The 22,080-nt window shown below is 45.8% G+C and overlaps 1 protein-coding gene across 1 annotated transcript in view; it reads right to left on the reverse strand.

Moving 5' to 3' along the window:
• shank3a (SH3 and multiple ankyrin repeat domains 3a) overlaps positions 1–21,611 on the reverse strand; it is a 130,914-nt gene extending 109,303 nt beyond the window's left edge. Inside the window, exons 1-2 of the mRNA XM_084671743.1 lie at positions 21,547–21,611; positions 14,183–14,264 (exon numbers count right to left, since the gene is read on the reverse strand). The gene's annotated coding sequence lies outside the window, so the exon portion shown is untranslated. The remainder of the gene's footprint in view (positions 1–14,182; positions 14,265–21,546) is intronic.
• Positions 21,612–22,080: the final 469 nt, after the last annotated feature.

Here is a 22,080-nt window from a genome sequence, read left to right on the forward strand (position 1 = left end):
TGGGAGTGGTTTCAACATGTGGATGTCATGATCACAGCATAAAAAACAAGCACACACACACACTACAATGCTCCCACACACACGCGATCACCTGGACAGCATGCAGATTCAGGAGCATGTGCTTCGAGGAGCGTGCTGTGCAGCTGGGCTCCAGACCATGACAAGATACCATAGTGGAACACCCACAACCTTCCAGACTTGCAGGAGCCCTCCCCACCAGCAGAATGGCTCATGAATGGTTATGTTCTGTCCTTTTCTGGCATACCCTGTCTTTATGTGCTGTTATTGAATGACCAACAGGTTGCCAGAGAGATGATTTTGTAGTCAGGATACTAACGTTCTATGTGAATTTCATTGTAGTCACTCACTGCATACCTCAGGCTCAGATCCCATAACCATGCCATTATTAAATTAAACCAAAATCCAATACTGTCTGTAGAACACTGGGGAAGGAACATTGCAGAGTGAGTTGGAATAATATTCTTAAAGGCTTAAAAGGAGAAGGCAAGGCTCACCGCTGGCTTACAGCTAAGTGATGCATTACAGATTCTCCAATTGCTTATCAGAGGTTAGAGGAGGATGAGGGGACTTTGAGGGGTTAAGAAAATGCCTTTTACAGCTGTTAATATCCATGTCCAATTACCAAGAGGAGCTGTGGCCCTGCTGTTCTCTCTGTAGAGACATAAATATTTCACACTGTTTACTCCACTGCTGCCCTTAAACCCTCACCACACTATGAGCTCAGCAGAGTGTGTGTGTGTGTGTGAGTGAGAGAGAGAGAGACACGGGCTGCGAGAGAGAGGGAGGAAGAGAGAGGGGGGGCGAGAAAAAGAGAGAAAGAAAGAGGGGAAGAGAGACTGAGAGAGAGCAAGAGAGATGGAGGCAGAGAAAGAGAGAAAAAAAAAGAGAGGGTGGGGTAGAGAGAAAGAGGGGTGTGGAGAGTCAGAGAAAGACAGGGGGCACGGAGAGAGGGACTGAGAGAGAAATGCAACACAAAAAAAAGCTAAGTGGATGAAGAAACGATGTGGCAAATTAATGTGCGTTGACCCACTTTTTGTATTTCAGTTGGGGAAATAAAAGCATGCACTAGGCAGTAGCAAGGCCTGACTATTGATCTCCATCAGGAGGTCTAGAACCATATCTGGGTCAGACCCAGTCCCTTTCATCTGCTGCTGGATGTGTCAGCATGCAGCTCTGACACTACCCTACACCCTGGGCAACACACACACATACGATTGATAAAGACAGTCAGGTTAACTAATTTATAAGGTGAAAAGAGGGGCCCCATTGTAATTCAAGGTGATCTGAGAATCTCCAAGGAATCAGAGACATCTTAGAAGACTTCCTCTCCTGGCCTCATCTGGTTTCCCCTGCTTGGTGTGCAGTGGCAGGCCAGACCTGGTGTCAGCAGCAGGACTTGAAACTTGATCGAAAGGCTCCATCCGACTTTTCAGATAGGCCGGCTGTTCTCTAGGCATCAACCACCAGCGTGTATGTATGTATGTATGTGTGTGTTTGTGTGTGTGTGCCCCCACCTCTTCTTTCTCTGACTGTTTTTATTCTGCGTTCCTTTTATCTGTCAGGCTGTCTTTTATCGATGCAGCATGTTGCATGTTCTGTGGCTCAAAGACACACTTTCGTACCCGAACACGGAAACACTTGATACACCCTCTAGACAGTGTGCTTCTCATTCAGACAAATACACACATGCACACACACAAACAGAGACACGCACAGACAGGTACATACCTTGATGTATTGCCTATTACATTGCAGTGACAGGGTTGGCAGTGGGCCTAGAGCAAGGGATAGTTGATGATGAGAATAATAGCAGCGGTTAAAAATAACTATTAGGAAATGAGCCTCTGAGACAGACTAGCCTATAGCTTCACTGACAACAGACAGAGATAGGAACTGGCCAATGACAATCACTACACAACAATGTGCGTCTACAGAGGTAGCACCTGTAGCTAATGGGCTGTAGTGAACACGACAGGTCACCTGCCTATGACCTGGAGAATGTAATGTAAATTCAAGTAGTATAGCTGGTTATTGATTCAAATATGCTGGTTGGTCCATACAATTGGTGCATGGCCCCATTAATACAATTCCCATCATTTGGAATCCTCACCACCACAACCACACAAACATACAGGAGCACACACAAACACACACAAACACACACACCTCAGCAATGCAGCTTAACCAATCAATAACCCCAAGAGACTGTTGGAGATGAAGTGTCCATTTCTCGAAAGCTGCTATAATGACCTCATAAGTCTGCCTCTGGTCATACTGTGAATGTGTGTGTGGTGCGTGTGGGCATATGGCCGTGTGTGGACATCTGATATGTGGGTAAAAAGGCTGTCTCTGTCACCTGGGTAACAAAGAAAAAGACAATTTCCCCCTTTCCAGTTCTTTTTAGTATTGTAAATGCCATGACACTGCCATGACACTTCTCCAAGACAAAACAGAAGTGTTCTCAGATGTGTGTAATTTAGCAAAACAAGGCGATTCTCAATGCAATTTCAACCCCTGGGTTGATGGTTATACTCGGTTACATATGTAACATATCTACAGGTGATGACAAACAGCAGCATCTTCAGAATTTTTTCCTGTGTTTCTTCACAAGTGGTCCTGGGAAACATCTCATTACATGAATTAAACCAAGTCTCTCACAACTACAGTACTAGTATCTCTTCATACTGGCACCTAACCACTGTGCAGATGGTGTTTTATGTACAGTATAGGCCGATATTATATTGATATAGTCACACTGTATATTGTAAGGTACTCTATACTGTAAGACGAGGCAGCCAGCAGTAATTCGTATTCTAGAAATGCCAGATGTTAACAGATGTGCATCTCTCCTCATACCCTGCATCTACACTCTCACACGTTACATTACAGTGCATGGGAATCATATAAAAGTGTCTTTCATCCTGCTTACATGCTCTTGTGTGATGCAGTATGAAACAGACATGCACTACAAACATGGGGGGGGGGGGGGGTCGTGTGTGTGTGTGTGTACGCTTGATAGAAGTGCTATATGAAGTTGGTGCAGTATAAGGTGAGTTGTTAGTTGCAGCATGTATTTGAAATCTCTCATCAGGATAAATTCACTACAAATAACACGTTAGACACACATATACCCAACCCCTGGCTCAGTAAACCAAATGAATTTTATGTATTGGAATGAGATATCTACATTTTCACTGTGAGGAGCAGCTGCAGTACTCCCATCTGTGGCTGATCTATACACACACACACACACACACACACAGTTCCCATAGGTGTACGGGCAGATAGTAATTAGGGGGAATAATTCAATAGCGTATTTTCTCATCTTTCCCTCAGTGATGTCATTAACCCTACCCAATGATAATGACTTGCTTCTCCCAGAGACTAAGGAAGACAAAGTGTGCATGTGTGTGTGTGTGTGTGTGTGTGTGTGTGTGTGTGTGTGCGTGCGTGTGTGTGTGAATATTAGTGTGTGTGTGTGCGTCTGTGTTTGTAAGTGTTGTTGTCCGTAGTGACACAGGGAGCTGTGAACACCCTCTCCCTGTTCCCTCAGATCTACAGCCTTTCGCTGACACTTTAAGTTGATGCTCCTCCATTAAGTGGTCTACTCAGTGCAGTGGAAGCAGCCAATGTGTATTGATGTAGAAAATAAGTTCAGATCCATCTCCTAGTGATCCAGACTCCACTGACCACAACACCATGTAGCTCCACTATACTGTAACAACCACTATTGGTAACCAATCAATTTGCAGCATGGAATCATGTGAACAATATAACTACACGTAGCCAATTTGTCATTTTTGCGGTTGCAATTTAGTAAGTAGCAGTCTCCAGTTAGGTGTTAACATGATCGTTATGTGCCAATATTTATTTGTGGTAATAAAAAGGCCCAGATTGAGCAGTTTGAGTTGGATGTGTTTGTGGAGTTTGGGCAGTGATGCATCAGCAGGAGGAGAGAGAGAAATAAAGAGAGAGAGAGAGAGAGAGAGAGAGAGAGAGAGAGAGAGAAAGAGTGAGTGAGTGAGTGAGTGAGTGAGTGAAGGGGGAAGGGTTCGGCTAAGTCAAGCTTAATTTCATTAAGCCAGGCTCTCTAGACATAGAGACCAATAGAAATAAAAGCAATACCGATAAAAACACGTAACTAATGAAGATCGCTGCTTCATTAAAAGTATTCTAGAAAGTTAAGAGAGCACATATGACATCTGTAGAATTGTAGCACATTTTTCTAGGTGTGAATCCCACTAAAGTGTGACTCAGGGCAAGTAGTGTGTAAAAAACTTTGAAATACTAGGTTTATGTTTGTAAGACTAGACCCCTGTCTACATTGTACCATCAAACATAAATCAAACTGAAATATTATTCCCATTTTTGTCTCTGAACTGATATTAGAATTCACCTTTAAATTTCTGCATTCAGTCAGTCCTGGTTATATGGAAATCCTCCATAGCAATGCACTAGAGGTGAATTTAGTTATTACATTTCTAGTTCTCCAGCTCCGACCTGTGAGACAGAAACCTAAGGTCACCTTGATTCAGATCAAAAACTATGTGTGACATTCCTAAAAATCCTTCCTCAGAAAGAATCTACTGTTACAAGTTTTCACTACAGACCCTTGGGAAACTTATAAAATCAACAAACATGGATGCAGCTTTTTCCTTGACATGCACACAAGCCTACCCCCAGCTGGCAACCAAGATACAAGTGCTAAGGAATTTAGTTAATCATGTAAACACATTTTGAGTCATATCTCATTAGCTGAAACCCAGAGGACAGAAGAGGGATAGAGAGTGTAAGGAAAGGAAAGAGGGGGAAAAGAGAGAAAATGGAGATGGTATTCTGTGTAATCCAAAGGTTTCTTCACTCGCACTGTATGCTAAAATGGCCAATTCCCTGAAGGAGAAATTAGCATCTCAAAAGACCTGGAGATCTCAATGTCAAAGCCACAAAGTTTTCCAGAGCTAATAACTGCAGTGTAATGCAGTGTGGTATGATATCATTGTTCAGCATGTGAGTGGTTATGCAGCAACATGCTATGGTTTCATGTCCATGTTTGTGTGCTTCCAACTCTTTTATATGCAGTGTTGAACATTACACCAATGCATTAGTAGTGATCCACCAGGCACAGAGTGTGCTTTCTAGACTAGGCAGACTGAGACAGATGGTTCCAGACAGATTAGAGGCTTGGGGAAGAAGAACACCTTTTAGCATCAAAACTCAGCACATGACTTTGAACCCATCAACGGAGACGCGAGGAAAGAGATGGAGGAGAGAGAGCAAAGGTGGCTCTGGTCAGGTGATTATCAGGGAGACAAGGAAGAGAGCTTTCTTATCAATATGTCTCGGGGTCTCTATACCGCCAATGCTTCCTCTTTTTATTCATTCATCCATCCCTCTCTCTCTCTCTCTCTCTCTCTCTCTCTCTCTCTCTCTCTCTCTCTCTCTCTCTCTCTCTCTCTCTCTCTCTCTCTCTCTCTCTCTCTCTCTCTCTCTCTCTCTCTCTCTCTCTCTCTCTCTCTCTCTTTCTTAACCATTCTACCTGGAACTACAGTTAATACCACCTGAACTAATCAATCCATCCATTTTATTTATTACAAAGGATTACGGCATAGAAGCAAATAAAAAACGAGAAATGTAGCCTTTGGCTGTAGTCCAGTATAACACTATTCAAGAGAAGCACATCTAATCTCTACGTTATCTCGGTGTTCTCTGCGCTGTATGTCGATCTTTTCATTTCTCACACCCTCCCTCGACCTGAACCCTCCATTACTCTCACTTTCTCCTTTACACACTCACTCTTCATACAACGAAAGTGACAACAGACAGAAGATAAAAAGATAATTATTGAATCTAAATGCCATGCTGTGCTTAGGAGCAAAGTTGAAGTAATAGTCATGATAATGAGACTGATAATGACACAAGTCCTTGATCAGGAGGCTTAGGGCCTGGCTTGGTTGGATAGATGGGGGCTTTTATACAGACCACACACACACACACATTATCTATCAGAATGCACTCACTCATTATGCACACAAACATACACATGTATACACACACACTCTCTCTCTCCCCTCAGACCACACTGGTCATTGTGAGCTTTAATTCTCCGTGACATCGCAGATTAGTGAATATGAAGGGCATTGTGTGAGGAGAATACATCTCTTTTCCCACTAAGGACGCAGAGAGAAAGGCCCTCTCTGGTTAGCATTCAACCTTTGTAATGAATTTCTACCATACTGGGCTTTCATCAGCATTCAACTTGAGGGGAGAGGAAATGATGTCACTCCAGGTAAAACATCATCACCTGGTTTTAACATCTGACTGAGTTCTATCTACCTGTCTGATTGTCTCAGATCCCAGTCTCGAGGTGGGGACAATGCATTTAATCCACAGTCAGTGGGCCACTGTGGAGGATATGGGTCTGAAATGACAACGTACTTCACTTCTAACTACAAATCATATACAATCAGAGCACTGTCCACTAAAGTGCCCTAAACGTGATCCTTTTCTCTTACAGTGTATCCAACCATCATCACTGGCCACTAGAGCTCTATTTAATAATATTACTCTAGATTAGATAGTGTCCTTTCGACCCATATTGCAACCAGGAGGATAAATCAACAAAGAACAAACAGAATACGGTAACAAGTGGAATACGTCAAGTGTGTGAATCGTCTTTAATGCCTGTCAAAGACGCCATGCAGATCACAAAGCTACTTTTACAGTATGGCTCCTATTTACACCTCCGGACAACATAAAGGAAAACACAGGAAGTGGTCTGTACATATGAGCACCAATACAGGTTTGAATGCAGTCTTCCGGCTGCAAGAATCTGGGAAACATTCAACAAACAAACAATCCAAACTAGTGAATGTTGGCATGCAAGCTACAAGTCGCAGACAAACCACAGGCTTGGCTGTGACATCACAGAGAGAAGTATAGAGGCAGAACGGCGACATACCGCAAAACAGGCAGCTCTCTTCCTCTTCCCCTCCTCTTTGAGTTAGACAGACAGACAGACAGACAGACAGACAGGTGAAACCTGTCCAGGTGAAACCTGTCCAGGTGTACTGTGTGTGTGTGGGTGTGTGTGTGTGGCGGGAAGCGGACTTGTACCTATTCTCTGGGCAGCAAAAGCAGAGGTAATAGGATCATGGTCATCCATCTGTCTCAGCCTCAGCACACGCCAGGCTATAAATAATACCAGGCTAGCTAATGCTAATGCTAATGGGCTGTTATAAAAGCCTAGCGTTGGCTAATACAAAGCCATGCTTCAGGCTGCTGCTCTGTGCAAGCATGGAAGTAGGTTGGACTATAGAGAGGTAGGCATACCCATAGAAATCCATACGAAGAGGTGCAGAAGGACGCCATTGGACAAATGAGGCCCTCGGGCAAGCACGATCGATAATCCTCAATCAGGATTTTTAGCTACTGATCCACATTTGACTGAAAACAAACACCCGCCCAGGTCCTCCGTGCTGCCGGCACACAGACGGCGACTAATCACTTTAGAATCAAATAAGGCTGAGTTTAGTGACAGGCCCCATGATCACCCGAGTTCATCAGTCTAAATCTTCAGAGAGAGAATGTGTGAGAAAGAAAGGAGACACTTGGGACGATGAGAGAGAGAGAGAGAGAGAGAGAGAGGGGGGGGGGAGTGAAGGTGAGGCAGAGTGGAAGCTTATCTTCCTGTGATGTGCTGCTGTGGGGCTGTTGGCACATATGTGACAATTGATGTACATTGCTGTTGGAGTCATCCACGTCTACATGTCAAACTCCAGCACACTCCCCAGGAAGACGGTAACAAGCCTGTACTCACAGGGAATACCAAATGAGACATCCATCAGTAGGGAGCGTGGAGAGAGGGGAGGGGAGGAAGAGAGAAAGAGAGGGGGAGAGGGGGAGAGAGAGAGAGAGGGAGAGAGAGAGAGAGAGAGAGAGAGAGAGAGAGAGAGAGAGAGAGAGAAAGAGAGAGACAGAGAGAGAGAGAGAGAGAGAGACAGACAGACAGACAGAGAGATGGGAGAGAGAGAGAGAGAGAGAGAGAGAGAGAGAGAGAGACAGAGAGAGAGAGAGAGAGAGAGAGAGAGAGAGAGAGAGAGAGAGAGAGAGAGAGAGAGATAGAGAGAGAGAGACATGGATAGATAGATGGATACAGTAGATAGATAGATAGATAGATAGATAAAGAAAATGGGGGGTAAAGAGAGAGGATACAAAAGAGAGACAGCGAAAGAGACAGAGAGAGAGAGACAGAGAAGCATAGCACTGACCCATTTACAAGGAGAGAGAAAGACTCCCGCTGCTTCTAAATAATACAAAAAACCTCACACCTCTTTATATCTCTCCTCCCTATTGATGTGCACTCAGGACAGGTTGAAGCAGGAATTGTTGGACCAAGTTGGACTGGAGTCCTAGTGGGCATCCATCCCCCCTCCACAAAGCCTTTCATCAGTTCATCTTCTTCCCATTAGCTCAGATGGAGAAAGAGAGACCTGCCAGTCTAGCAGCACAAGTGGAGCACCACTAAACAAGCACGCCGCTCACCGCAGGCGCAGCAATAAGGCTCTGTCTCTCTCCATCCACTATCTCCACTCACTTATCCACTCATCTCCCCTCTCACTCTCCCCTTTTATGAGCAGAGAGGCAGAGACAGACAGCGCCAATATAATGTTGTTTGTATGGTGAGGTGCTTATGTCTGAGCATGTACGGATGGGAGTGTTTCTTATGCATCTCAACACAAAATAAACACAGTAGACAGATGAGGTTTGTGCATTTGAAAGCTGACGACCAAAGTCACAAAGCACAAGCAATGAGTCATGTCATCAGCTGTTGAGAGGTGTTGTATGTCACAGTGTGTGTCCTGGCCAGCTCCATTGTCCAGCCAGTGGGTAAGGCTAGTTGTTTTTACTGGGAACTGTAGTACTGGAAAGGCTCCAATCGTTTTCCATGGTTTAGGAAACTCTCTAAGGTTTACAACCATCAACCATACTGTACTGTCACTTTAGATAAAAGTGTCTTCCGATTATGTCGCTTAGGATAAAACAGATTGATAAATGAATACAATGCTACTACTGACTACTGAGTGTATAAACTATGATAGGCTTCTGGCTAGCACATGACGTTTCTGAGTTAAGCTTTAAATGTGGAGAGAGGCAAACTTGCCAGTGGCTAGCAGCTGATGTGGGTGACGGTGTGGAAGCAGATGGCTGTTTGGCCCACTACTGCTGGCACCAGCGGACGAGGGGGACTGTGAGGATGCAGAGGAAACTGGACTGGTGCTTGTCCGCCTAAACACATGGAAGCCCTCACAAACAAGCCTTCTCCTCTCTGTCCCTATTTAGTGAGCCTTTGGCTGAGACTGAAAGACCTCAAGCTTCCTTATCTATACAACTCTCTCTCTCTCTCTCCCTCTCTCTCTCTCTCTCTCTCTCTCTCTCTCTCTCTCTCTCTCTCTCTCTCTCTCTCTCTCTCTCTCTCTCTCTCTCTCTCTCTCTCCGTCCTTCTCTCTCTCTGTCTCTCTCTCTCTCTCTCTCTCTCTCTCTCTCTCTCTCTCTCTCTCTCTCTCTCTCTCTCTCTCTCTCTCTCTCTCTCTCTCGTTCTCTCTCTCTCTCTCTCTCTCTCTCTCTCTCTCTCTCTCTCTCTCTCTCTCTCCTCTCTCTCCCTCTCTCTCTCTCTCTCTCTCCGTCCCTCTCCTCTCTCTCTCTCTCTCTCTCTCTCTCTCTCTCTCTCTCTCTCTCTCTCTCTCTCTCTCTCTCTCTTCTCTCTCTCTCTTGCTCCCTGGAGTACTGCTCAGAGGGCAGGGCTCAGCCAGGAGGTGGAGAGGAGGTGGGTCTTCCAGACTGACTGAACAGTGGCGGTCCTTCAGTAGCTAACGTCGGGGAACAAAGGGCACGGGTTCTAGGGTAAATGGCCCAGGGCTACTTAAGAACATTTCCATAAGGAACTGGGTATCCATTTATTAGAACCAAAAGTAAACGCATGAGAGAAGAACACCTGTCATTAGGTCCTGAACTTCATTGCAAAACACACTGTGGCTGCGAACAAGGACCTGAAAAAGCTGAGTGGGACCAGCTGACACTGCAGGGTACAGCTAAGGCACAGGTGTACCATCTTTTCCTATTGCCTAACGCTCACAAAATTGAAAGAATTTGGTATCTTTCTCAAGCAATTTACCCGTAAGTCGGTGAGAACGGCTCCTCCATGTAGGTGGAATAATTGCAAAGTTGAATACGTGGCTGGTGCTCTAATGCGCCACTCTACATCTGCCGGCTCGTCCTGATATGCCCGTAGCTTGCGACTCCTACTCAGTGGCAAAACGCTCCTTAAGTGGCATGAGGGCATTTGAGAGCTGCCTTAGACAAGAGTGGGTGCCCGGTCTCACCCTCTGACTGTTTATGTGTGGTCTGGTTCTTAAACCAGTGTACTGTGTTTACCCTACAATATGTGTCTTTGATGACAGTAGATCATGATACTGATTCAGTTGGCTCAGGTGTATTGATTTGTCAACATATATGTAGTCTGAAGGCCACTGTGAATGATAAAACCCTGGTAGGCTATTGATTAGCGGTGAGGGGGCCCTGTAAGATACGTTAGGATTGAACGTGTGGTAACAAGAGGCTTCCCACACATCCATCAGAGTGAAGATGGAACCAGCATATTACATTACATTCCAGGGGGCCCCTCACTCAGCTCAATATTCACCAAACACCCTCTGGAAAGATATATAGAGGAGGGAGGAGGAGTGGACAGGGGGAGTTAATGTAGAGGAAACATGGCCGGTATGCAGATGTAGGGGAATTGGAGAGGAAAATATGGAGGAAAAGTCAAAGGATGGGAGTGGTGGGATCGAGAGACAGATCACCTACACATGGGAAGATAAAGAAGGAGGGAGGGAGGGAGGGAGGGAGGGAGGGAGGGAGGGAGGGAGGGAGGGAGGGAGGGAGGGAGGGAGGGAGGGAGGGAGGGAGGGAGGGAGGGAGGGAGGGAGGGAGGGAGGGAGGGAGGGAGGGAGGGAGGGAGGGAGGGAGGGAGGGAGGGAGGGAGGGAGGGAGGGAGGGAGGGAGGGAGGGAGGGGAAACAGATAGTGCTTGAGACAGTAGATGTAGATAGATGTGCAGACAAATGTGGAAGGTCACCTGTGAAAGAGTTGGGGACATTACAGTCTGTGATAAAGTAGAGACAGAGAATGAAAAATATAGAGGGAGGGAGAAACGCTTAGTCTATCTTCGGTCATCCATTGCACGTAAGTCACCTTTTGACTCAGACTAGATTTCCTTTCGCAATCTATCACTTGTTCTCTCAGACCTGGCATAGACTAGACTTGTGTGCTGCTGGCTGAGGGGACAGCCTGATAAAATGAAGGTCGTGGTGGTGGAAAATAGAGGCCGTGCAACTTCTTAGTTTAGGCAAAAGTCACTTCTTTAACCACCTAAAGCGGGCGTGTCAGTTTAGTTATCATATATAGAAAATGATATTGATTTGTTTGGTGGTTGACTTGATGAATGCAAAGAAGGTCTCTCTGTCTCCTTTTCTACTAACCGGCTTCACCTGTTTATGACAGGATCCACATTCTGATTGGTGTGAACAGCTGGTGACGTGAATAAATGGGACCCCATTTCGCCTCAATCTGTGCGTGTGTTTGTGTGTCTGTGCATGTGTGTGTGTGTGTGTGTGTGTGTGTTCGTGTGTGTGTGTGTGTGCTGCTTTGGTTCAACCACATCAGTGGTTTGGTCAGTGTGTGTTTCCCCATGAAAAACACTGTCTCCACAGAACACTAATCAAACAGAAAGAAACAAAGAAAAGGCATTGTGACAATCAAAGGCCCTGAGCCCTGGGAACACTGCCAAAATCAACAACTTTGTCCAGAGCCTCCAAGCAGATTCCTATTTATGGCTTGCAAAGGACTTCACACATGATGTACACATTAAGACTATCACATAATCACCTACAAAGAATTCACTTAAATCTGAACCTGGTTTAGCTTGGAGGCCAAAGAACAAAAAGCCACAGTTACCTCTTATTGTTTGAAGCTAGGATAACAATCCACTTCCTGGCTCTGCGTCCAGTGCTCTCTGCCGTCTGGAGCGAGAGGCCCATCAACAGCACTTGGATGAAAGAGAGTGGCCGGCCAGAGGAGGTGAGCCGTCTCAGGCCTCATACAGACAGGCCTTCATCCTGACACTCAGCAGTCAGGGCATGTAGCCTCTGCCTGAAGGTTCAGGGGAACGCTTACAACACCAAATGACCACCCAGAGCGAAAACAACTATGACATTCTGACCAGAAGGCTAATGAGCAAGCACATAAGTTACACAAACATTCGTTTACACAAACACACGTGCACATGTGTTTTTTTATCATTAGTGTGGTATCAGTATGTGGTTGATTACACAGGTCATGGGAGAGAGAGAGAAAGAAAGAGAGAGAGAGAGAGAGAGAGAGAGGAGAGAGAGAAGGAGAGAGAGTGAGAGAGAGAGAGATAGAGAGAGGGGAGATAAGAGAGGGAGAGGAAGAGAGAGAGAGAGATAGAGAGAGAGGGGGGGAGAGAGAGGGAGAGAAAGAGAGAGAGAGAGAGAGAGAGAGAGAGAGAGAGAGAGAGAGAGAGAGAGAGAGAGAGAGAGAGAGAGAGAGAGAGAGAGAGAGAGAGAGAGAGAGAGAGAGAGAGAGAGAGAGATGATTAAATAATGAAAGGCAGATAGTTTCCTAATCATCAGCTATTTAACAGACTGTGATTATGGTTACCATTTGTATGATTACTAAACCTGATTTACAATTCAACTAATCAGCTCTAAAGGTCTCAACCTCTTCAGTAATACATCATTAACTCACTTCAATCTTCAATCTTCAACTTCCATCTCACTCATTAATAATATTTTCTTGTCAAAATTAACTAAATGAAAAACACACAGGGATCAACAGTAGGCATTCAAATCAATGTCACTGCAGAAAGAGACCTTATAAACTTAATAATTTGTTCCAACACATAATTATTGATTGGTTATGAGGACTTCTACGACTACATAAATATGGATACATTTGACAACCGAGTTTTTGTTCAAAATGCTGTCTGTCCACGTTTTCAAGCATTTTTCAAAAGTTTCTCATCCACATCGAAACGTCTGAAAACCCATAGGTCTCTGTACTGCGTATGAGTAAAAATGTTAGGGGGAGGATGACGCAAACTGGAGGGTGGCCTAAACAACTGCAATATGTTATCCACCATCTGGTTTTGGACTGAATGGGTCACATGACTGTGTCACATGATAAAAAATGCGTAATCAATTTCAAACTGTGTTTTCAAGTATCCACTTGGAGCACGTTTTGAAAAAGTCCCAGTGTAGACGAAAGGCCAAAACGGAGAAGAAACAAATAAGCATTTTCAAACAAATAAGTATTAGGGTAGACAAGGCAAGGTTGGTTTTATGGAAACCAACCAGGGTTTAAAATTTATTTTTTGACAGTGTGTGCGTTTGTGTGTTATTGTTGCTCTTCAAAGCAAAAGGACATTCAAATCCAAACGAAAGAGTCCCTCATTAGCCTCATTAGACTGAACCCTTGTTTAGTTAATTCACACACACAAAAACACTCACCCTGGAAAACAATAGCTGCCAGTTATGCGTTGTCCTCTGTAGTGTGTGTTTGCGTGTCTGTGCAAGTGTGTGTGATCGGGGTTTTGCGAGGAGTCAGATGCTTCAAGGGTTTACGACATTTGTTTAATCCTCTTGTATTATTTATTTATCTCTCTCAGTTAAAGAGGTGAAATACCTATCCATGCTGTTTAGTGATATGCCTGTATTGTTGTTCACAATGCAAATACAGGCAAAGGTATTCCTACAGCATCCTCGTTTGTGTGTGTGTGTGTTTTGTGGTTGTGACTGCAACACCAAACATAAGTTTACAAAAGAAAGATGGTCCTACTGATGCACTAACTAAGTAAGAAAACAGAACCAAGATAATTGGATTACGGTGTGATAAAATAAACTGAGACTGTTTCCGCAGTGACCAGAGCCTAAACACCAAAAGCCAAGCGCTGGGTCGACGCAATCCGAAAAGGATCGTACACAGCATCTGTAGCATGACTACATGGCTGGAGGACATGAATCAGTGTGCAGGCGAGGCTGCGTATACATGGGCTACGTCAGTAAAGAAGTGTTTTGTTTACTTACCCTCAGAAGTAGATGTGGAGTTTTAGGGGGCACGGGAGAGGAAACCAAGACTGCTTGTTACCATGGAGACACAGCAGCATTTCTGAGGGGGCAGAGAAAGAGCCGGAGATTGAGGGAGGGGACAGCACACAACGACTGCCCTCACCATTGCACAGACACACGCACGCGCACACACACACACCACAACCCCACTATATCACATCACATCACAAAGAGAGGTAGCCTACAGTGCATGCACAATCGCAGACCATTTTAAGCCGAGGGCAAGAAACACGCCAAGCTCTTTCAGGAGAATGTCAATGCTACACACACATACCGCTGACCCACAGTGGGCCTCCCAGACCAGCAGTGCATGACGTGTAACTATGGAAACCATCAAGTGTATAGGAGGCGAGGAGACAGTGGGGATTGGGAAACCAGTCTTTCCCAGGCCGCCCGATGAAGACATGCACTTTGCACATGTAAACACACAAACACTCTCACCCACACACATTTATATACTGTATAAACACACAAAATCCATGACATCAGTTGAAATTGTGTGAGTTGGAAAGCTTAAACACAAGACAGAGGTTTCTCCCCTCCAAACAAGAGCGTGTGACAGGGAAGGCTAATGGGGTCTCTCTTTCTATTCTGGTGGCAAACATGTGGGTCCAGAGAGAGTGAACTGGAGAGACAGATATTGAACCAACCGTCCTGCGTCTCTCCCCTCCCCGTGGTGCCTCTGTTTGTGTCTGAACAGACAGGGACCCTCCAAAGCCCACACACCATCACCGCTGCGCCCACACATGATAACTTAATAACTGCTGGAGCCAACCTGGTCACAACAAATGAATGTGGGGTCTGTACACAGACAGACAGATAGAGGCACACAGGTGGATAGCAGATCCACCAAAACAAGTGTCCATGCAGCGGTCGGGGGAAAAGAAATAGTCTATCCTCAGGCCTCATGACCCCACCCCCCACCCCCCACACATTCACACACGCACAAATGAAAGGGTGCGCTTCAGGAGTGTTTGTCTTGGCTTGACGTGTGTAAAACGTCTCCAGAGGCAAAAGCATCAAGGCTGGATAAGCCAATCAGGAAATGAATTGGTGCCATTTGCCTATCAATGTCTTGGCTGCACGTCATACCTGTTTTCATATATATGCCCTCTCACTGTAATACTGAATGTAACCATCTTCCTAACAGTCAGGGAGGAAGGGTAAGAGAGGGAGAAAGAAAAAGGAGGAGGGGAGTACAATTGAGAGAGCAGAGGAGAGAGAGAGAGATCAAGAAAGAGGGAGAGAGAGGGGCCATGGTTGCTTAGTAATCTCCTTTAGCTCAGCGTCCATCTTTCAGTCCTGCACTTCTGAGAGATGGACGCCTGGTTTGGAATAATCCCACTATGGGTTTGTCGCAGATGTAGACAAGCCTGTCTTCAGATAGTTTTTCAAAGCTTTGTGTGTGTGTGCGCGTGTGTGTGTGTGTGTGTGTGTGCACATGGGTGAGTGTGTGTTTCTGCTTAACCACCACTCCCCTGCCGTTGCAATGAGACAACAGAGCTGCCTGAACCTCAATGCTGCTCTATAAAGCCTGAATAAGCTAATTAAAGTCCATGGGCTCAGCAGCTCAATGCATCAAAGACTACCAATTACCAAACACATAACAAAGGCCATGCCTGTGGGGGAACTCTACTGTACATGTACATTAGGCCAGATCTACATCACAGCAAGGTTGATTTTGGAAATCTTTCTATCATCATTAGATTCAACAGCTAATATCCTGGCACTCTAGGCTGCAGAAAATTGCAAGGCTTGTCCGCATCACTATTGATATTCTGTGCACTTGGGCAACATGATTGCTCCCGGTTCAGTTCACAACATTAAACCAAACACTGCACTCGAAAGAAGCGGGTTCCTTCAAGGTAGCCCGACTGGCGAGGGATTCATTCACAACTCCTTCTTTATCAGCCCCTCCACTCTCACTAGTATCTGTTCTCCCTTGGCACAGTTGCACCGGGTCGCTATGGTAACATAGGATTCCAGCCGAGATCACATCCAGAGAAGCAACAACAGATCCTCTGGTCTGAAAGTCCTCCTGTCTGTACTACAAACCCCCCCCTCCCTCCCTCCCCCCCCGTCGTCGTCTGTCTGTTTCCTCTGAAATCTACAAACCCTTTTCTCTCTACATAAGGGTTATAAGAAGACTCAAGCCATTAGGCTCCTCCAGATGGCTTGGCAAGAAGACTTTGTGATGGATGCTCAAAGCCTGTAAAATTATATCTATATTGGCATTAAAACAAGCAAATAAAACCATTTCTAAACTATTCACTACATGCAATCATACTGATGTCAACATACATAATTTCCATTGTCAATACTCATTAAACTTTTCAACAAATATTTGAGGAGTTTTTTTTGTAGATGTACACACGTCATAAACAGACACACATGCATGGTCTGTAGTAGTTATCTGCCTGTGTTAATGAGTGTAATTGTGTTAGTTGTTTTGGGACTAAGATAAACAGTTGTTGTGATTACTGAGGCGTTTCCGGACCGGAGGCCATGGGTTGCACCACTACTGGGAATGACATCTAAATCTGTCTCAAGAGCCACCCAACAAACAGTTTATCTTCTTCTGTCAGTTTCATTGATCTCCAAGTCACAGTGTACGTCCAGTGTCCGAACAACCTTTTCCATGTTTGACTCGTGCAAACCAAGTTGAACTAGTTAAACTCACTCCTCAGCATCACCTGTCCATCTGATTGGCCATAGATCTGCTAGCTCTTCAACGTAGCTGGCTGAAGCTCTTGATCGTGAGTGTCGGCCGGTTGCACGCGTGACGTGAGAACAAACCCTGGAGGGAGCAGGTGAGGGAGAACACGGTCCTGACAAGCGACTCGGAGGAGATTGGACTATGGTCACTAAGTGCTGAGGACTCTGTCTGGGTCGAGCTGCTCTTAAAAAGCTGCTGCATAGTAAGAGTGAAGACACTGACAGATCAATTTAAGTGTGTGCGTGTGTGTGCGTGTGTGTGTGTGTGTTTGTCTGTGTGCTGAGCCATCGTCTGCCTCTCCTTCTGAATACTAAAAGTCCTGCAGCGGCCTAGACCAAACTAACCACTGCAGACAAACAAGGGGAAAGTCTCCTATTCCCATTGGCTGGTCATTATGCTGCAATATCTTATGCTTTGTTTTTCCTTGGCTCAGACTTGTCTGATCTGGATGTTGCACAAGGACCAAGAAACAACAGCCTCTCTCTCTCTCACACACACACACACACTCCAGCTAACTGAGGTCATAAGATAGAAAGACTCTGGAGAGGATAGGTGTGGGAGCTTGACACGTGCTAGAAGGGATTAGGAAAACACAAACAGCATCACTTTAAATAAGATGAAAACACACACACAGTCACACACACACACACACACACACAGTCACACACACACACACACACACACACAGTCACACACGCACACACACAGTCACACACACACACAGTCACAGAAAAAGCACAAATCCACGCACGCATAGACACAAACACACACAGTCTCCCTCCAGACCAGAGCATTGGCTGGATCCACCTTCTCTCAGAAGAGCGCTCATTACTCCCCAGATTGTCTTGTAGTTGCAGCCACACAGCGCCTGTTAGAGAGCAGTGCTGGGGCTTCACAGCAGTACGGAGAGAGCTGTGGAGAGGACCGATCTGACGGAGGGAGGACACTGCCTAACCCTGACTAATGATCATGTCTACCTTATGGTGGGCACGCACACACATAGAGGGCATTGCATTGGACCCTTTGAGAAATTGCAGAAACAAGATGGCCGAACACACACAATGTATGACTGAAAAGGAAGAACGGCTGAGCTTTCCATCTTCGCTGACCCAGCTACGCATTTCCTACAGTGTGTGTCTGCTCCCCCAAGCCTCCTTTCTTCAGCTGACTCGGCCACAAGACTAGTTGTTCTCTCTGCATTAACATGTCATGATTTCCTTTGTTAGTTTTTTCTGTTTTGAGGCCCACAGCTGAATGTTTGCTTGGTAATCTGATACGGTTATTCATACGTGTGCAAGAAAACAAACTTCCCTGCAAACAGAGCAAAACTACAAGGCAGAGGACTTTGCTCTCTTTTGATTTTATATCCAAACAAAGCTATAATTTTATCAACCGTTTCATTAACTTTTCGAGTATTAAAGATCATCAAAAACACATTCAGTTTGTCATTATCTTCCATTTGAGATGGTTAAGCACTGTTATATTGTTGATATTAAATCTGTAACAACCCTGTCTGCCCGCCATGGTCTTGTAATCATTTTGAGATGACTTGCATCATAAATGATTTTGGTTGTGCGAGTGCATTCTTATGTGTAGGTGTGTGCATACGTGTATGTGTGTGTGTGTGTTTGTGTAAGCTTGTATTGTATGTACTGTAACTATTTGCACGTGTCCATGTGTGTCTTGTTTGCTCGTTATTTTACAAACAAGCACCTGTTTGTGTTGTCCAAGGTAAGAGACACCAAGCAGTGAGCCTAACGTTTTCCTTTCAAGGAATCGCACAGAAGCACAAGCTGTGAGTCTCTGAAAGAAACCCTTCGTTCTGTCTCGGCAGCATGTCAACTGCAGCCTCTCAATCAATACCTGACTGCGCCTTTCTGCTCGGAGTCCCAGTGCAGTGTGGACGCTGTCAAGCGCTTGGTTCATGTCAACAACAGGTTAACAACAGCCCTGCCTGCTATACAAGAATGTTTCGGCTCTTCCTGATTGTAATGGAAGCCAGGGTGATGAGAGTGGACCCCTGTGGATGCTGAGGAGCTCCTAATAAAGGACCTGACTGCAAGGGGAAGGAGGGGGGAGAACATTACCTACATGAGAATATTGAGAATCTCAGCTTGACAAGCTAGTTTAGCACATTAAAAACAGTCAGCCGTCCACAGTGAGGGCTGTCGTCAATGTTACTGCTTTATTGTATGATTTAAAACATAGTGTAATCAACATGCCTGTGGTTGGAGGCAGCATGGGTGCAAAGATAATTTGCAGGACTAAAGCTTGATATAAATGACTGTGTCGGGAGCAGGGTAAGCGTACCCTGGTGACAGCCCCACACCAGCCCCCCCCGCAACCCCCCTACCAGCCCCCACACCAGCCCCCACACCAGCCCCACACCAGCCCCCCCCGCAGCCCCCCTACCAGCCCCCACACCAGCCCCCCCGCAGCCCCCACTCCAGCCCCCACTCCAGCCCCCCCGCAGCCCCCACTCCAGCCCCCACTCCAGCCCCCACACCAGCCCCCACACCAGCCCTCACACCAGCCCCCCACACCAGCCCCCACTCCAGCCCCCACACCAGCCCTCACACCAGCCCCCCACACCAGCCCCCACTCCAGCCCCCCACACCAGCCCTCACACCAGCCCTCACTCCAGCCCCCACTCCAGCCCTCACACCAGCCCTCACACCAGCCCCCCAGCCCCCACACCAGCCCCCACTCCAGCCCCCCTACCAGCCCCCACTCCAGCCCCCACACCAGCCCTCACACCAGCCCCCCACACCAGCCCCCACACCAGCCCCCACACCAGCCCTCACACCAGCCCTCACTCCAGCCCCCACACCAGCCCCCACTCCAGCCCCCACTCCAGCCCCCAAAACCAGCCCCCACACCAGCCCCCCCACCAGCCCTCACACCAGGCTCCTAAGCCTCTATTCTGTAAGTAAACTGTGTCATAACAACAAATTCCACAATGCAAAACTTTGCCCTCATGCTCAAACATGTTCCATTTGGACACGGTTTTGCTATTGGCAGCAGTACCTCACATCTTTACCATGAAACCAGTGGATACCACCCTGTCTACCAACTGGTCTCTCTCACTAATCACTCTTCTAACTTCCCAGGTAGATCTTCTCTATATGTAGGCTCTCAGTATCTCCATACTGCCAAGGTTATTTGGGAATTTATATTTTTATCTGACTGATTCATTTGTGTTATTACATTTATTACATTCGTAGCATGCCTATACAGGGTCCTGTAAAGGGACCTGATTCAATATGAATCATTAAACAAGTACGCGAATCATAAAACAACTGTAATGCTTTGATTGTAAACATTTGATACTAATGTTTATGGAGTATTCACCTGGACAACAGCATGCAATCTCAAATGAACAGCCTTTTCCCCTCACCTCACATTCCCCTGGGTTAAATCTATGGAATCCATTTGAGACCAGAAAGGGTTGCACTAATTCACAAATTGACTTCTGAAACACATTATAGGTGCTTGTTCCACATTGATCTACATGTATGCAATATTTAGTTGTATGCAATCAATGTTTTACGATTCCATTACAACCCATGATCATGAAATTGAGGTCAACATAAAAAGCAATGATTGAAATGACAACTGGAAACAATGTAGACGGTGTTCAAATATAACGTTCACAAGCTTTATATCTTTAATATGCGAAGTAGCCTAACTGATATAATTTAGACGTACAGTACTGTTCTACTTGTGTGTGTAAGAGAGAGAACAAGAGTTAAAGCTCACTGTAGTTATAGTGTTCAACTCCAGAATATGAAGGGATGGATGGCTGAGAGAGGGACAAAGAAAGAAAGAAAGAAAGAAAGACGAGACGAGATGGAGAAAGGAGAGAGACAGAGAGAGAGACGGAGGCCGTTGGCAAAGTCAACATTGTCATTAACACAGCCGTGACGACAGAAGGAGGGGAGAGCTGGGGAGAGCATTCAGGAGCTCAGGGCATTGAGATGACCACCCCAGTGGCACAGCACGCGTGCACATGGCGTCAGACATGCCTGTTGCTAAGGAATGAAAACCAAACAGAAAACCTAACCATACAATAACAGCTAGGAAGGGTCGTACACTTCTGTCTGTGAATGTGTTGACTAGCATCAGTGTTGTTTGCCATGTCAGGGCAAACCGCAGGAGAAACGTTTGAGTACATGGGCCGTAGTGTCAGTGTGGGACGTCAAGGTTTGACTACGAATTCTAGCCTCTAAATGCCAAATCCTGACTACAAATGTATGATGTGATCCAAAAACATAGAGAAGAACATCTTCTATGTTAGACACTAGGCATGCTTGAAAGTCTACCATGCCTGATGTTGCCTGATATGTGCTGGTGCATCATGAACCCACTATTCAGATGAGGATTCATTCGTGTGCTTGCCCTGAACACAGCAAGCCAAATGAAGGGGCAAAACCAGAAGTGAGCCCAGAAAAACGCCTTTGTGCGTGAATGATGGTCTCTGTCGTATGACCCTAGTCGTATAGAAACAGGACACCTCACACTCCACTGTTTAAACGGGTGAAATCAACACAACAGCACGCACTCTTGCAAATCTGAAGATATTACATGTTCTTATAGCGAGAAATACCTCAAGTAGCAAATGATCCAACTATGAGAAGAATCCCCATGCAGGTTTGAACTGTAGAATTGCCAATCTTCGACTAAGCCAATGTGAACATACACACAGCACAAAGCCCCAGGGTGACTGACCACAAGTTTACTGACCCCACAGCGGAACAGCCTAATGTGACTTCCTCATTCTGGCTACTGTTTCAGCCCCTGAACAGCAGTGACTGACATGTGGAGGGGGGGCAGGGGGTGCTGAGATTGACAGATGAGCTCGGCACTCACTTTAAAGTGCAGGACTTGTCCTTGATGGACTGTTTTGGTCAGACAGCCAATCATTCTTCGCGTCTGTTTGCCCCCACTCCCCCAGGGACATCTCACCCAATGAGAGATAAAGGAGGCACAGTGTTCTAGAATGTGCCTGAAGCTGATGTGTCACAAATCACCAGAAAAATCACATTACTAGTCTGCATCAACGACAAAATTGGGTCCATCTGTAAATGTTTGTCTGTGGTTACTGATCAAAGTAGGCAAGGCTGCTTTTGTTGTTATTTGA

The sequence above is a fragment of the Hypomesus nipponensis genome, chromosome 14 (genome assembly GCF_054491055.1).
Source record: "Hypomesus nipponensis isolate SF chromosome 14, ASM5449105v1, whole genome shotgun sequence".
Classification (NCBI taxonomy): Eukaryota; Metazoa; Chordata; class Actinopteri; order Osmeriformes; family Osmeridae; genus Hypomesus; species Hypomesus nipponensis.